At 50.6% G+C, this 18,071-nt stretch overlaps 1 protein-coding gene across 1 annotated transcript in view; it reads right to left on the reverse strand.

Annotated features, from left to right (window-relative positions):
• Nucleotides 1-5,473: 5,473 nt before the first annotated feature.
• Nucleotides 5,474-18,071, reverse strand: part of CEP112 (centrosomal protein 112) — a 174,074-nt gene continuing 161,476 nt past the window's right edge. Inside the window, exon 28 of the transcript XR_015774320.1 lies at nucleotides 5,474-5,520. The gene's annotated coding sequence lies outside the window, so the exon portion shown is untranslated. The remainder of the gene's footprint in view (nucleotides 5,521-18,071) is intronic.

The raw sequence follows: 18,071 nt of genomic DNA on the forward strand, positions 1-18,071 counted from the left end.
TATATAATCTGCGGGCCTGTTTTCGCTCTGCAGGCTAATTAAACAATCCCTGATTGCAATAGAACTGGCACAGCAGCCAAAGCCCGGCCGCAGTTGTGTTCCCATCTCCGGCCCCAGCTGTTAAATATTAACCAGGCACGGAATGGAGGGTTTGGAACTTCATACAAAAGGTTTTAATTAGGGGTTGGCCCCCAAACCTGCCCTCCAGATCCAAGGAGCCTCCTGCCCTCCTCCTCCTCAGCCTGCTCCGAGGCTGGACCTGGGGCTCCACAGTTCCCCCAGCAGCAGAGCCCACCTTGGTCCAGCTGGCAGAGCTGCTGGGGTCCAGCTTGGCCGGAATTTTGTCATTATCACAGAGTCACAGACTGGTTTGGGTTGGAGAGGATCTTAAAGCTCATCCTCTTCCATCCCCTGCCATGGCAGGGACACTTTCCTCTGTCCCAGGCTGCTCCCAGCCCTGTCCAGCCTGGACTTGGGCACTGCCAGGGATCCAGGGGCAGCCCCAGCTGCTCTGGGAATCTGTGCCAGGGCCTCTCACCCTCACAGGGAAGGATTTCTTCCTAATAATCAACACAACTCTGCTCTTTGTCAGTGTGCAGCCACTGCCCCTCGTCCTGTAACTTCAGGCAGGGCAGGTGGCAAAGCCTTTGGTGAAAGAAAAGGTTCCACCTTTGGTGAAAGAAAAGGTTCCACCTTTGCTGTGCCTGAACATCACCAGGGCACCTCCTGGGAAATGCACCTCGCTGGCCCAGCCCCTGTCCCCAGGCCGTGGGGCCACACCCTGCCCTGTCCCCACATCTGGGGACACCACACTCCAGAGCTGCCCATTCCAGCCAGCAAAGGCACCCTGAGCCCCAGGGCTGGAGCCCAGATGGGCCCTGCTCCCAGCACCACGGCCGGTCCCAGTGCCTCACCCCGCTCCCTCCTGCCCTGCAAAGGAAATCCCAGGGGAATGCTGGGGGACAACCCTGGCACCCCAGGGATGCTCCAGTGCTGGTCCCAGGGACTTCACCTGGTCCTAAATGTGAGCTCAGAAACCAGGGCCATGACCACAGAGCTGTCCCCCTTCCTTCCCACCCTTCTCCGTATGGAGGAGCTGCTGGTTTGCACCACCCCTAAACCCACAGCGCTCCCATTCCTCCTGCTCCAGGCCCTGCTCAACCCCCTCTGCAGCACAGCAAAAAGCAAACACCCCAGGAGGCCGAGTGTCCTGCTGGCCCTGGACATGATGTCCTTTGAAGCACAGCTCTGTCCCCCATCCATCCAATGCTGAACCCATCCGGGAGCCTCGCACAGCGCCACGGAACTGACCGTGCCCAGACTGGGCAACCTGGGCTAATAATGAAATAACACAAGGGTGAATTTGTTGTTGCTGCCCAATTACACATTTTCCAGGCCTGGGAATGGCCACCACTGGACATGGAAAGCAAATGTCCTGCCAAGCCCACGAGCTGAAGAGTAAAAGCCTTTTCAAGGCTCAACAAGCAGTTATGAATTATTAGTATTATTAATATTTTTGCTGCTCATAATGCCAAGTATCAGCGTGCCATGATGCCAGATGCTACTGAGCCATACAACATGGTCCTTTCCTGGGAGAATGAACAGCCTGCACCCCTCTGGGCTCCCTGGGATGGTGACAGTGGTGTCACCTCCAGCCCAGGATCTCCAACCATCAGAAGGTGACTTGACCACCTCTTTCTCCTTAAAACTTGCTTTGAAACAATATTGGATAAAAACCTCTCCAAGTCCCATGTACTGCTACAGCCCAGAAAATTAAGCCATTATAATGGAGGCTGAAAACCTCGGACTCATTCCCTTTGGAAGAAAAATCTCATTAAGTCTCATTCATCCTATTTCATAAAAATGTCATTTAACCAACTGGTTCTCTCCAAATCCCCTTGTGCAATAACGCTGCCCTGGGAGAACAACCCAGAAACTCAGGCAGGGACTTCATTTACCAAATTACCCGGGACTGCAGATGCAGAGGAGCAGCCCACCCAAACACCTGCCTGAGCCAGCATCCTCCTCATGCCAGCCACCAAGAAAGGGACACTTAGGGAAGAAAAAGAGGGGAGGGCGAGCCCCTGGGGCCGTGGCTTTGTGTGCAGGTGCCCAGGGAGCAGCTTGTCCTGCCCAGAGCGGTGGTGGCCCCGTTCATGTCCTGCATGTCCAGTCAGGGAGTCTATTTTCTCCTCCTGCCAACAGGGAAGAGTCACGTAGAGCCTGGGATTTGAAAGCAATCTGATGAACTAGGCAGGCGGTGGCAGGTACAGGAAGGTCTTCCAGAGTTTTCTTCATCTTTATCAGCTTCTGGAAGTCCTTGTTCGCAGATCTACAGGGAATCTCTGTGTTCAGGTAGCAGCTGCAGTCATCAAGAAAGCAGAGTATCTTTGAATTTCCTTCTGATTTTCTTGTCTAAACTTGAATCTGAATTCCCAGGTTGAACAGAGGGAAAATTAACTATTTATATTTTATTTGTTAGCCTTCCTGCATCTGAGATAAAAACTCAGTTAAATGAGGGAGAAAAGGACTGCAAAAAGCTGTTTAAAGCAGTGTCCTCCAGCCGTGCTCAGCCCTCCTGGTGCCCAGCAAAGGCCAGACACAGCCTGTCCCCTCCTCTCTGGCTGCTGCTGTGTGTCATGTTCACAGGCAGCAAAGAAGCTTGAAGTCAGATTGTGGCACCAAAAAGGAATAATTTTAGATTAAAAGAACCAGTTCACAGTGAAGCTACACAATAAAGAGAAATTAATTTTTTTTTTTTTTTTTTTTTTCCTGAGAGCTTTTTGTAGGGCAGGTAGTAAAGGAGGAAAAAAAAATAAAAAAAAAGAGGGAAAGAAAAAGGCAGAGGGGCTGGAATGCTCTGGGAGCTTTGCAGATGTTCCAGTCCACACTCCCTGGGCTCCTCCTGAGTGCACCCAGCTGAGCTGGCTCCTGTCTGCCCACAAGGCAGGTGCTTTGCTCCGAAAAAGATGCTCCAGGTTGTTGTCTTCCTGCAGAACCCCAGCTCAGACAGCAGCAGTGCACCAGGGCTGTTCTCTTGGTCCCTGTAAGGGTCTTTGTGGAGGTGACAGAGGACAGGAGCTCGATTAAATCAAATCCAGCAGCCCCAGCACCTCAGAGCGACGCCCACACTGTGCTGGGCAGGAGCCACAAACCAGGGCACCAAGGCAGAGTCCTTCCCTGTGCACAGGGAGACACCGTGGGCAGGGAACTCATGGACAACCTCAGAAAACCCAGAGAAGCCACCACAGCCTGTCCAGCCCCCACTGTCGGGCCAGAGCTCGGTGCCTGACACTGATTGTGCTGATGAACCTCTGCTAAACCACGGTGGGATCATTGAATCAGAATCCCAGAATCACAAACCCTGGTTTGGGTTGGAAGAGACCTTAAAGCTCCTCCTGCTCCACAGCCCTGCCATGGACAGGGACACCTTCCACTGGACCAGGTCCAACCTGGCCTTGGAAACTTCTAGGGTGTCACAAGGACGGTGGTGGAGAAGGAGGAAACATGAAACAAACATGCTGAGCCCCCTCCTCTCCATGCACAGCCCCCACTGGGGGTCAAATCCCCCCAAGACCCCTCCCCTCCTGCTCCCCACTCCATCCCTGTGCCTGCCCTTCCCTGGCCAAGCAGGAGGGCAAAGCCCTACTTACTCTTCCCACCTCGGTGATTTAGACCCCAAGCCAGAGCAGGCCAGGGGCTCAGGGTCTAAAAATCACTTTTCCAGCAGGAAAACTCCCCAGTGACAGGCAGAGCCCAGGGAGGACCCACAGAGGGTGGGATCCAGCCCCAGGAGCGTGGCTGATGTCACCCTCTGTCACCGGTGGTCACGTTGATAAGAGATCAAAGGCTTGAGACTATTTCAACAGAAGTGCTGGGAACAGTCTTGATCAAAATAAGAGGAAGGCCCTGTATACAGAAGACATGAGAGGTTTGCAACCCACATGTGAACCTTTGAAGTTATTCTCTTCTCTTTTTTTCTTTTTAATAAACTGTTTAACATCATTAGTTTAAGAGGTATGAACCCGATGGGCTGTGTAATCTCCAGACATACTGCAGGGACGGGGTATTATCCACACAAAGACACGCTTTTCCAGTGGGGGGAAAAAGCACTGCCAGAGATACTCACAAATAAGACAAGAAAACACACAATTAGTTTTGTGGGATTTGAAGTTCATTTCATAAACTGACACACTTTTGTTACCGAGTATCGCCAGATAAGTCCGATACATTTTCTCTCCTATAATCCTTTTACCATTTCCATTCCCCCCTACAGACTCTTTTCCTTGATGTTTTGTTCAGTGCACTCCCTGCTATCTGCACACGCTTGCCCAGATTTTTTAGACTTGAAAGGGGCACCATATCAGCATTAACCATTCCAGGAGAGCTGATAAAACACACACGAGCACTTTGCTATCTATTAACATTTCTGAACTCCTTCCATCACCTGCACAGAATAGTGATTGAAGAGAGGGTGGGGGCAAAAGAGGTAAATGAGAATATTTATGACTAACTTCCCATGATTTATTTTTTCCACAACCCCTTCCTCACCGTGCACAAATGAGGTGTCGCTTTCTCTGCCACCTCCCTGTTGGAGTAGCAGGGACAGCAGGGCTGAAAGATTCCCCATCCCTGGAAATGTGCAGGCCCAGGTTGGGCTGGGAACAACCTGCTCCAATGGAAGGTGTCCCTGCACATGGCCCTTGAATGGAACATTTAAATCCTCCTGAATTTTTTTTTTTTTTAGTCAAATACAGATTTTTTTGATGGGAAATTGAGCACTGCAGTGGCTCTTGGGGATGTTCCCGTGATGCCATGGCAGAATGATGAGTGTGGGTCTCCTGTTGTGTCTGTGATGACTCCTTAAAGTCCAGTTCAGGACCACATTCCTCCTTTTTCCACCTCTACTCACTGCTCCTGCTAAACAATGGTGATTCTGGGCTTCTTGAGTGCACAGTGCCAAGGAGAAGCTGGATCTGAAGTGGTTCAAAGCCCAGTTTCTCCATGCTCTAGCCCTGTGAGTGTTTATGGAGTGACTTTTAGACATCCCATCATGCAAGAAATCAGCTCTACACAACTTGTGAGCATCCATCACCCTGCAGGGACCAACCGGGCAGTGGGACAAACCCTCCCAGAGGATCTGCTGAAAGCATCACCAGACACCTTGTCTCAGGCAGCCTGGAGCTTTATCTGCCACACAGGCTCAGAGCTGAGGACTTCCCTTCCAGCCTGAGGTGCCTCAGATCCACCCAGGTGTGCCCTCCTCCCTCCCACCCACCCGCGCTCCCACATCGCCCTGCCAGGACCCGAGAGGTGCTGCAGGAGGAACGCGGGGAGGTGACAGGAGCACCGCTGCCAGCAGGGCCTGGAGGAGATTCCACTCCATTCTTTCATGGAAACAGGAACATTTTTTCCAGGCATGCTCAGGGAAGCCCTTCTCCTGCGTGCACAGAGGGGTGTCCTGGCTCTGGATGCTCCTGGAGGAGAACACAACGCGGGGCTGATGGTATCTTGGCCTGACTGCAGAGGAAGGGAAATATATGATGTGTTACCAGCCTGAACTGATGTGATTTGGTTCTGCAATTTAATCTGGTTTGTTTTCTGGCTGGCTCCTATGGCTGTGTAAAAATGGCTCCTTGAAAACCCAACTAAGGATGAAGCGCACTCCCTGCAAATCTCAGCGAGGGAAGGAAACCCAAATGTTTTGAGTTTAACTATTAAACATAGTTTCCAGCCAGTGTGCTCAGAATTTGAAATTAAACAAATGAAAGAAACATGTTTCATTGGTTTTATGTAGGCAATAATGTCATTAACAGGAAATAAAGAAATTGGGCTTTGCAGCTGCAGCATGAGGTTTAACCCTTCCCAGGCAGCTCTTGGTGCTTGTGGGGCTGCTCAGCCTGCTCCCACCCTGCCTGCTATTGGGCATCCCAAAAAACCTTCCTGGACCTGAATATCCTGATCCACACAGCCCTCAATGCAAGATGGTAATGGGAAAAACAGGAGGAGAGACAACGGTTAGGAGAGAACAGGCTTTCCTGACTAGTGGAAAACTTTCAGATCATAAAGTCAAATAAAACTTTTCACTTCCAGGGGTAAAAAAAAAAAACAACAAACCCAAGTCCTTTGTGCATGGTTATTTTTAGGTGTGCTGTCAGAGTTGAGTACCCTGAAATTATACCTGCTTTGGTTTGTTTCTGCCTGTCCATTCAATTCTCAGAATTAAGGACAGTGAGGGGTGTGAGATTCCAGCCCCCTGGTGCTGTCAGGAGCTGGGTGATGCCTCTCAAAAGCTGGACCAATCCTGAGGCCACAAAAGAAACATTAATTTTCTTAAGGATGTCTCTGTTTCCAGGTGTGAAATGCAGGCTGGAGAGAGGAGGCTTTGCATGGAGAAAGCCTCACCCCACATCCTCAGGTCACCCCTCCTGAGCACCTGTGTCCAAACCAGCACCAAATTATTGGTGCCATTTCATCCAAAGTCACATTTTACTGCTCCCCCTTCTCCCACTTTATCTACATTTTTTTTTTTAGTTGATTGTATCTTCTTCTGCCAAAGCCCCATTGATTGTATGAAAAGGTGTTTACTTCCACTGTGGGAACCTCCACCATAATCCTTAAATAATTAATATTGGCAGCTTTGTTTTCCCTTTTCATTAAAAGGAAAGGAAGCTTGGTGAGTGTGAGGTCAATCTCTCTCCTGACCAGACCCAAAAAAGGCTGCTTGGACATACATTTCATTAATGATTTTTTTTTCTTTTTACAAGAAATCTTCATCCTGGGGGAGACACCATCAAAATACTATTTCAATCTTTTCTCCTTTTGCTTTCTAATCGTTTCACAGAAGCCTGGAAATTACCCAATATCCTTTCTCCCCATGACAAACTGGGGGGACTGAGAACCCCACACTATGGAAACTCAGGAGAAACTGAAGTGTTACCAGACCATTTCTGCATCCCCAGCCCCAAACATGCTTCTGGGCTTTTCCTTCTTTTCCCATCAGGCCTGAAATTAGAACACTTTGGGGTTTCTTTAATATTTGAAAACAAATCTAACTCAAATCTCCTGTTATCCTGAGAGCATATTCCAGGCTTTTTCACACCACAAGTGAGAGTTCCCCCCACTCCTTTTTTTGGTGGCATTCACAGGTGTCTGGATAATCATTTCCCCAGCACTCCTGTTCCTCCAAGAGCCCTTCCAGGGAACAAAACCCATCCCCAGGAGCATCCTCTGGCACTGAAGCAGCCCCAACCTTGCTGCTATTCCCTGGAAAGGGCCAGCACATCCCCTCCACGTGTCTAATCAAAGCCCTTCTAATCAAACATGCAGATCAGCTCATTAATGATGATGCAGGGGGAGCCCCTGGCAGGGGAAGGTGACAGTGGCAGGAAGCACTGAGGGGAGCAGGAGGTTGCTGTCACCTCCTAAGTCCCAGCTGCTGCTTCCTGAGATAAGTTTAGTTTGTAAAGGGAACATTTCCACCTGGGGGAAGCCCTAAAAACTCCTAGAAAGCTGTAAAAGCTGAAATCCTGCTGTGGGTAACACAGAGTCAGGTTGGCTACGGGACAGCCACACTGCTGTGGTGTTTGACACCTCCAAAAAAATCCAGTTCTGAGGAATTTATCAGAGATACATTTAGGGTCTGTTCACCTCTGTGCATGGAATGGAAATAAGAGCTTCCACACCATCCCCTTGCAAGCTGGAGGGAGAACACTTACCTCATCTCAATCATGGATGAAGGAGTTTGCTTGGAAATGGAAAATAACACTTTGGAAATCATGGAAGTAACACTTTGATTATGATCCCCATCCCATGCCTGGCTGCTTAAATTAACTGAGAGCACTGCCATGATGTTTGTCTCTCAGTGGAGGTCACTGGGATGATGATCACCTCCTGCTCCATGCTGGCCTGGGGGGTGGCACAGGAGGGGAGCAGCTCCAGGGACACGAACTGGCCACAGGGACAGCGATTCCTGAGCACCTCAGCTCTGCAAGGGCCTGCCTTGGGCACCTGTGACATGTTCCAGTGCTGGGTTCCAGTTATCCACCCTGTCTGATAATGGACTCAATGAAACAACTGCTGAAATAGCTGATGATTCTTCTTGCCATAACTTTAAACAATAAAATTAGATAAATTTCATAGATTTAAGCAATACACCATTGTCCTTTCATTACACAGGCACATGCCCAAGCCAAGAACAGAGAGAACATCTTATATTAAATTGATTTCAGCTCATGGAGAATGTAATATCGGAGCAGGCTCAGGACAGAGCTATTTAACACATTTAAAAGGATGTGGTTTCCACAAGCTCAGACATGTTGACATCTGCTCTTGAAGTGAACACGGATAATGAGGCTCTCCTGTGATACACCTGACACCAGCCAGCACTGGGAATGTGGATCTGTCACTTGTGGCTCCAAGGGAGATGACAAAACCCCTTGGTCAGAGATCTGGGGTGGTCACTGAGCCCTGGCCTTCAGCCTGAATAACCCCCTGTGCTCCAGCTGGGATGGCTCTGCATCTCCACACTGGAGCAGGGGGACTTCAGAGCTGTCCCAGGAGCAGCACCCCAGCCCTGGCAGTGCCCAAGGCCAGGCTGGAAGGGGCTTGGAGCACCCTGGGACAGTGGAAGGTGTCCCTGTGGCAGGGGGTGGAACAAGATGAGCTTTAAGGTCTCTTCCCATCCAAACCCTTCCATGATTCTGTGACCACTGGAGCAGCTGCAGTCACAGCTGAGACACTGTTAAACACCCTGGAGTCAACCCCAGCCCTTTGTCCTGGAGTGCACTAAAATAATAACCTGCCTAATATTGCCATTACACCGATGCAAATCAGGAGGAGAGGATTGCACCACTATAAAACCTGCTACACACCAGCAAGAAAAAAAAAAAAATCCAAGTAATTTTTCTTCTCTTGATGACTTTACAGAGGCTGGGGAGGCTCTCCCTGACCAGCGAAGTTGCACAGAGCCTGGGCACCAGCTGAAGTGGCAGCAGCCCCTCTGCAGAGGGGAGCAGGGATGTGTTTTTTGGCAGCAGGGCCAGCCCGTTTCCTTGGGCCACCCCCTTCATTGTGAATGCTTCAGGCATTAGCTCAGGGAACTCACCCAGCTAAAAATAACCCTTCCCGCACAAAAAATAGACAAAGAAATGGCTATTTATACCCTGGATCAATTCCTGGGCTCATTCACCGTGTGGCCCCTGCAGTGGCTGCCCTGGGATCAGGCACAGGGAGTTGTGCAGCTGCACCAGCCCGGGGTGACCACGGCCACATCCCCGGGCACGGGGGGCACTGACCCCATTTGGCTGTAAAACAACTCAGCATCCACAGATGACCTTTACCCCTGGCCTTAGCAGGGGCTGGAGATGGGACAACTGTGGGTGTTCTTATAATTTTCATTTTAGTCTCTGTGTTTTCAGTTTATAAATATATTTTTTTAGGTTTGTCTCGCCTGGCTGCCCTCCCAGCTGGGTCAGGGCTGTTCCTCTATGTGCTGTTCCCAAATTTTTGGGTTTAAATGCCACAGAAAGCTTCAGGGCCAGCTCCAAAGGCCCAAAGAGAAACAAGAGGACAGGCCAAATAGTTTGATAAAACTCAGGAAGAATCCTCCATCCTCATCTGCCTCAGCAGACAAGTTTAAATATGGATAAAGACAGTTGGAGTAATATGGATGTATTTTTTTCCCCCTTGTTGTTTTCTGTTTTGACTCCTTTGGAATCATTCAAAGGGAGGTTCAGGCTTTGATCTTCTCTATTGGCAATATTTTCTTCATCTAGATTTTTATAGTTTGAGAAGAGATGTTACATGCTTGCAAGAGAGACTATCAATATGATGTGGGCCTGAACAAAAAACCTGGTGTCGGGTTCTCCATTTGGAGTGTTACCTCGAGCTTTGAAGTTTGTAATGATTCAAAAGCATCTAGAGCTGCTACAAATGTTAATAAAATTAAAGCCATCTGAAAGTGAGGCTTGCATGTGCCTTTGAAAGTAGGTCTGTGATCAGTTATTACCCTCAATTACCTTGTTGTCCACTCTTTTAGCTCGAGGTTAAACTCTTAACACTTTGCTTTGAAGTGGTTATCCTTTTATCTATGACCGGACTGAGGAATTTAAGGGCAATAATCAATGAGAGCTTCATAAGAATAAAGGGGAGACAAGGCAAGGAAAAGAGGTGTGAATGTGCCCTTAACAGCGGGCTGGGGGTTCGGGGGACACCGATGGGAGCCTCGGGAAGAAAAAGAAAAGGAAAAAGGAAAAAAAGAAAAGAAAAAAAAGGAAAATGAGGCGAAAAAAGTGGGCATGAAAGAAAAAAAAAAAAAAAAAGAAAAAAATGGAAATAAAGGAAAAAAAAAAGAAAAGAGGAGCCCCAGCAATTTCCAAATCACTGCTAAAAATAAAGCAAAAGCACCAGCCCGGGGTGGGGCTGGGCGTGGGGAGCACGGCGAGGTGAAACCTCATCCAAGGCGAGGAGAGATAGGATTAAAGAATTGCCTTAATCACCCTTTGATGTGTGCCACAGCACCGCGCCCTGCACGGACGGGACACGGGACGGGTGTCCTGCGCTGGGGACCCTCCCCGGCCCCAGCAGTGACCCCAAAACAAGAGGTCCCCAAGCGCTGGCAGCGGGCGATGCCCGGCAGGACACGGGCGATTCCTTCTCTGGAAGGATTCCATGGCACACAGGATGCTCCGGAGGGAATCCTTCCTGCAGCAGCAGCATCCCTGTCACCTGCGCTGTCACCTTGGTCCACCTGGACCACGCTGGTCCTTGGCCAGCCCTCCCTGCTGCCAGCACCCACCACAAAGCCACCGTGGGATGCAGCAGTCCCTTCTTGCAGGATGGCAAACCCAGGGAAGGAGACTCAGAGAATTCACCTGGCCCTGCTGTCCTGGTGCCATCCCTGTCACCCCCTCCCGGGCTCCAAGGTGTGAGGCAGCCCTCTCCCCACAGAGCCACCGCCGTGCTTTCACCGGCAGGGAAAATCACAGCAACACTCCCAGCCAACTCTTTTCCTTTAATTTTTTTTAATCCGAGGTGCCTAAAGCGAGGTGTTGAAACGCATGTTGAGTGCACCTCGTTTGGCAGGGGACCAAGCCCACATGGCTTGGGTTTGTGAAGTCCTGAGCACAACCTCGGTGTGTGCTCAGCATCTCCCAAAAAACTCGCGCCGCCGCGCTTTGATCCCGCGCCAACCTTCGGAGCTGCGTGTCTAATTTAAGGTGCTTGGGTTGGAAAATGTTGACAATTATTGTTACTCTAAAATTAAATCAGTGCTTAATTATCAAAATTGATGGTAACTTAGAGTGGCGTTTTCAAGAGAGCCTCAGGGAGTCAGAAGGAGATTTTCAAAGGCGGTTTAATGTCTCAGGGCCACGTCTCCCTCTCCGTACCTGCATTTTCTTACTGACTGCTCCTGCTTCAGCACCTTCTTAAGGCCACCCGAGTTGTGCTGAGCTCTCTGCCGAGATGCTACAAGGTGGACCTGAAACCATGAGCACAGACCAAAACCTCCAGCCCTCCAAATGCACTTGGCTAATTCACAGTGAAAAATCAATTGGCTTTGGGTGCCTAATTCTCCTATAATCCTTTAGATAATCCCAGCTTTAGGCTTTCAGATACCGATAAAAAAACCAAACAAACCCCACAATACAAGAAATTCGTGCAGATAGAATAGAAAACCAACATATATTTCATATAACTTTCAGATACTCTGAACTTGATACGAAGTTGGTTGAGGACAATAGCAATAAAACATTGCTCAAGAGAGAGTAAAGGCACAAGGCCGTGAAGCCCGAGGCTGAGAACAGAGTTTCGTAATTAAGTAGCCTCCAGACAACGATTGTCATAGGCAGGCATTGCTCAAGGACCCAGCCATTATTGCTTTCATTATAGTTTTTCAGGAGAGGATCTTTTTCTGGCCTGGCTCCACCTTCATTCAAAGCTCTCAGTGGCCCCAGCCACTAATGAGAGAGCGTTGATTGAGAAATGCTAACGAAGCCTGCACAGACACGGAGCGAGGGGTGGCTGTGGAGCAGGCACGTGGCACTGGGGGTCCAGAGTGGGGCTGGTGGAAGAGGTGGCACTGGGCAGGGCCATCAAACACCACATCTGGGATGAAGAAATGGAGAGAGGAGGTGACAGCTGGTGGCCAAGGTGCTCGTGCTGCCACTGCCTAGACAGGAGGGTCACTTGCTGGTTCAGTGGGGTCCTGCTGGTCTTGTCCATCAAATCAGTGGAAAATCTTCTGACAGGAAAGGTTTTCCAAAAAAAACCCCTGAGACAACTCAAAGAAAATCCTGATAAACCCCATACTGCAACTAAATAACCTTCTTTTTTTAAACTGGGCATAAGAAGGGAGGTGTGGTTTTTACTCTCTGCATTTCCCAGCCCCAGATAGCATCACCCATGGAAGCCTGGGCAAGGAGAGCATGGGGGATTGCAGGAGCTCACAGTGGCTGGGCCATGGCAGTGTCACCCAGGCATGTCACACCACCGTGCAGCAGGTCACTGCTGCATCCCAGAATTCCCACATCCAGGGGTTTGAAACTGGAATTTCAGCTTTGTTACAGAAGGGATGAAAAAGGCCTGAATTAGAAACTCCTCTCTGCTTGTAGAAAATTTTGATTTCCCTCAAATTTTGACTGAAAAGATCCAGTTGATCACCATTCCCCCAGCTGGTGCTGAGTGAACCCCACAGGAATCACAGGATTAACTCCCATCCCCTGACGTTACGCTGAGCATGACCGTGCCTGTCTGCACTTAACTGCTGACCTATCTTAAACATCCCACTAATTAATATGCTGAACCAAGGTCGTGTTCCAACACGGTCTCGTTTTCCAGTGAAGGGAAGAGCCAAGGAGGATTAAGAACAAATGGGAGCAGCCCAAGATGCTTCCTCACACCCCAAGCCATGGCGGCTCATTGCTCTCCACCTCAGAGCCCTCCATGCACCAACCCAGAGGACCAGGAGGGACCCCTGTGCCAGCTAATTCTGGGCTAAATTAGCCAAATCTCAATCTGTGGGATTAATCCCGAATTGTGGCAGCAAAGCCAGGGCTCAGCCACTCGCTCCTGCTCCAGCTGCTCTGATCTTTGGCCAGTTATCAGCACCTGGATGCTCAGGGAAGAGGGAGGTGATCCAAGGAGGCATCAAAGGAATAAAGTTCTCCTTGTTCCTGTAAAAATGCTGCTGCTGCTGGACAGGCTGCCTGGGCTAGGTCAGGGCACAGCCCAGCTCCTGGGGAGGCTGCTCAGCTGCTGGAAACCCCAGCCCTGGGGAGCAGGGCTCATCCCATAGGAGGGGCTGGCTGCAGCAACACCTCCTCTTGCACTATGATTATTACTCAATCTCTTTTTCAGCTCATTATATGGAGGAACAGAGTCAAACACAGCAGAGAAAAATCTCTCGGCCCTACATGATCCCAGTCCCTCTGAAAGCAGCAGGATGGCCAAGCACACTCCCCTGTGAGCTCTGCTCCTGACACACACAGGGGGAATTCTGTCTCCCAGGGGCCAGGAGTGACCCAGGCAAAGGCTGCAGCCCATGGTGCCAGCAGCCCCAGAGCTGCTGCTGGGCTCACAGGTGCACAAACCCCACCTCAAAACCTCCCCACACCCAGGCAAACCTTGCAGGGAGGGGAGCTCCTTTCTTAATCCTTGAGAGAAGGAAAGAACAGCACTCCCAAAAGCCCACCTCCTGAGAGGAGCAGTGCCTGGAGCCACAGGAGCCCTCACAGCCCTGGCCCCATCACACCTCCAGGGAGGGAGGTCAGTGTAGCAGCAGTTTTCCCCAGCCAGACAGGAGTCATGGGCTGATGAAGATGAATCAGGGTCTTTTAAGGCTTTAATTCATTTTCTCCTCTGCTCAAGACAAAGGGTCCTCTCCAGGGTCTCCTCTTGATGGTCTCCCCCAGCCACCCCTCCTCCAGCACAATCCCTCACACCAGATCTTCCCTTTTCCTCCCTCCAGCAGGTTTAGGAGAGAAGGCAGATAACAGGAGAGCAACTCCTCTAACATATAACAGATAACAGGAGAGCAACTCCTCATGTTTTACCCCCTCCTGTAATGTATTGCCCCAAAACCCCTCCAGGACACACTGGGGCAGACTGGTCCTAATGGGAACTTCTCCTCACCCTGATCCACGACCCAACACCGCTGCTCACACCAAAATTCCCACCTCAGGTGTCCCTGGGAAAGAGCAGGGGACGACGCCAGGCTCCTACAACACATCCCTCTCTCCCAGGGGGGAGCAGGGCTGGGTGAAACCCCCTGGATCCCCCCGGAGCGGCAGGGAAGGAGAGGCACGCCGCCCTCCGCGAGGTTTTGTGACTCCGGAGAGTTGGCAAATCCCCGGATAAAAGGGGAAATATGTTCATAATAAATAAGGCTGAAGTAACACGTTGCGAAATATTTACTCCCTCGGAAAGGCGGCGGTTTGCTTTCAGTGGAGCTGCATCTGATCCTCTGCCAAGCGGGGCTGAGCGCCTGCAAAGGAGACTTTGCTGTGGTCGGCCAGGGAAAACCAGGTGCCCAAAAAGTGCAAGCACAGGCACACGTGAGCAGGGGGAAGATGGGCACAGTCCCAGGGGTCCCCAGCTCCCGAGAGCCCCACCAGTGCTTCTGTGAGCAGAGCCGGCCTGGAGATGGAACTTTAATTTTAATGCAGCTGATCAGATGTCAGTGTAGAGACTGAAGGAAGGAGAATAGAGGGGAGGAAAAAAGAAAGAGGTGTTGATAAAATACTTGTTAGAAAGAAAATTGGATTAGTGGTGCCATTCTGGCCATGAAGTTCTTTGAGCCAGAGAAAAGAAATAATAATCTTGTTCCCTTTTTTCCCTGTCTCTCTGCAGCCCACTGAAGGCCTCACAGCCAAAACATCAGTCCTTCTAATCTTATTTTCTTTTTTCTAGCGTGTATTTTATTAACCCCTTTTCTCATTTAACTGCTATGAATAGCTCAGTGGGTAACATCCTTCTTAGAAAGTGAAAACCTCCTTGGAGATGAGGTGCAAGGAGAGAAATGCAGACAAACTTCCAGCTCCCGCACTCAGAAGAAAAGCCCCCTCTGTAATCCTGTCTGGTGAATCCCAACATTGTACCCCAAGGTAACTGCCAGCTCCAGGTCCTTTCTTTGGAGGAGGAACAATCAGGGAATTTATCTGGACACACCAGGAGATTGCTGCAGCTCTATAAACTCTGTGGATGTGGAGCGGAGATTAGAAAATAAATAAACGCCCTTGCTGCTTCTTGGGAAAGTGTCTGTGTGTGTGTGTGTGCATCCAGCACCCTAAAGTCAAGTCAGGCAGCTGAATTACCTTTTTACAGCTTCCCTCTAGACCAGCTTTCCTTTACAGCTTCCCTTGCCAGCTCTCAGTCACGTCCAGTGAAATTCCCAGTATGGATTGGGATGCTCATGGGAGTGAGCCCAGCACTCCTGTGCCCAGGCTGGGGGCTCTGGGCCTGGCATGTCCTGCTGCTGGCACAGGGGCTCCAGTGGCTTTATCCCACCAGCCCAAAGCAAGGCTGGATTTCTCCTCTCACACCCACTGCAGGATTTTGTGCCCCAAGTAAGACGTGGGATGTCTGGAAGCTCAGGACCAGCTTTCCCACAGCAATATCGATGTGGCCAAAAGGGGAGAAAAACCATAATTAAAACATCAAATCCAAAGGAGACAGTCCTGCCCTGAGCTGCTGTAAGTGGGAACAGAGATTTGGCCTCTCCATAAAAGAAAATATCAGCCCCAGCAAGCTTGGCTGCTGCCTCCTTCCCTGTGAGCAGCAAACCTTCCTGGGAGAGGAGCGGGATCCAGCCCCACGCGATATTGGTGTGTTATTTTCCTTGACAGCTGTGGTGCATAGTGGTAAGTGCATGTTTAATTCATTCACAATTTATGGTGTAATGAGAACAATGAATGTGTCTGAGGGAATAATTGCTTCACGGCGGGGATGCTGGAGAGTTCAAGTTGGTTGGCACCTGGACTTTGAATCGGGGCTGCCGGGGATTGGCTCCGGCGGCCCCACAATAGCCCCGATAACAAAGCTGTGGGGACGGGGAGGGGGTTCAAAGTCACCCCAGCCGAGCTGCAGCAGCCTCCCGATGGCAGGGGCTGGATCCCAGCCCCGTTAGACCTGTCTGGCCCCAGTTACTGGGCACCCAGGGAGGTTTGTGCATGTGGGAGCTGCTTTCCCAGCCCGTGTTTACAAGGGAATTCTGCTGCGCTGCAAATCCGTGTCCCCGGAAAACCAGCGCTTCCCCCACCTCCCTCTAGGACCTTTTCACTGCTTGGTCCTGGCTGTGTCTGCCAAACCCTCCTTTTGTTGGGGTGTGGAGAGGGGGTTGACCCTTTCCAGTGTCCTCAGCAGCCACATGGAGTTTCAGAGGCCTCAGAGGTCAAGAGCATCCATATGGAGGGCCCAGGAGCTCCGTGCGTCTCCCAGCTGTCCCCACGGCAGCTGTGCTTGCAGCCCCCAAACAAAGCTCATTAGGGGGCTTGCTAGGACACTCAGGGGGTGCTCTGAGCTGTCCTGGAAGAGCCCTGAATCACAGCACTCCCAGGAGTGGGCACCACGTTTGGCTCCACGTATGAACAGCTCCCATCCATCAGATTGGGAGCAGGGAGATCCCGTTATCCATCATGGGCTCTCTCCCACACCGCTCAGTGGGGCAAGACTTTGAGCCAAAGAGATGCCAACAAATCATCCCTCAAGCCTTGGTTCATGCAGGGGGGTCTGCAGCAGCCCCTTCCACAGCTCCCAGTTCTTGGCACCCAGCAGAAATGCAAATGTGATTTCTCGAACAGATGTGCCAAAGCATGAGCAACAAATCTTCCATGCCTCAAATCCACCCCAAGGAGATCAACAGTCAAGATGGGGCTCTTGGACCCAGCATCAGCTCTGGGGGGAACAGGCTGTGAGGAGCTGTGAGACTGATGCTGTTATTAATTATTACACCATTATATTGGGGAGCTGTGCTAGAGACCATCAGCCCTCGAGCTTTTCCATACATGGACCGTGCAGGATGGAGCTGGGTCCCTGTTCTCCTTCTCCAGATGGGAATGCCACGTGCTGGGGATGGATTTGCCTTGGACAGCTTTCAGAAACGCTGAGCTGAGAGCCCTGCTACGCATTAGCTCCCATGCAAAGATGTTTTGAACACGTATGTAACACTTGGGACTAAATGGAGGCTGCTTTAAGCTGGGACATCTGGGTATGAGCAGATGCGGGCCAAGCTGGTGAGCAAATCACTTCAAGAGCTTTCTTTTAGGGACTGAAGGCATTTTTCCATGGGGTTAAGTGGTTTAGGTACATAAAGTGGAAGGACACCTAATTAAGATTAAAAAGATCAAGGTTTTAGGCTGCTGTGTCCCCTCAGAAACATCCCACCTATCTGCACGGTGGAAGCAGCCACAGCTGGGAGTGGAAGACAGAGCTTAGAAGCATACAGAAACATGAATTTGTAGTCCTGACAGAGAACCTTGTTTTATCCCATCTACTCTGAGGTTAAACACGATGTTCTGTCAAGCCACACGCGGAGGAAAACACGGTTTGGCAGCGGCGCCTCGCTCGCATAACCGCGTTAAACACGGCACAGCTCCGCAGGCCGAGATCGCATCGAGAGCAGAGGCTCCCGACTTTCATCTGTGCTCAGGAACATCCAGCAGGCAGCACTGCTGTAAATACATCACTCCTCTGTCCCCCCTGAAATGCTCTGCCTTGTCACTGCCCTGCCTTGACACTGCTCTGCCTGGCAGGGAGAGTAACAGGGCAGAGCGCTTACAGAGGGACCAACCACATCTTCACCTCTCCATGGGCAAGAAAGGGTTAAACCCAGAGGTGACTGCAGATGCGAAATGTGAATTTCACCGGGGTTCACACCTTGTCCCCCTGCTCCATCCCCTCCCGAAGCTCAGCTGTCAGCTGAGCCCCCCCAAAGTCCCATCCCTGCAGGAGGATGCAGAGCCGCCCCATCCCAGTCTCCAGCACAGCCCAGATGACAGGACAGGATACAAATAAACCCACCCATAATTGCACATCGTTAATTACCGAGGGTGTTTGGGTTTCTTGGAGAACAT

This window comes from Pseudopodoces humilis, chromosome 21 (genome assembly GCF_049639895.1).
Source record: "Pseudopodoces humilis isolate 2021_Gansu_Grassland_sample_001 chromosome 21, ASM4963989v1, whole genome shotgun sequence".
Taxonomy (NCBI): domain Eukaryota; kingdom Metazoa; phylum Chordata; class Aves; order Passeriformes; family Paridae; genus Pseudopodoces; species Pseudopodoces humilis.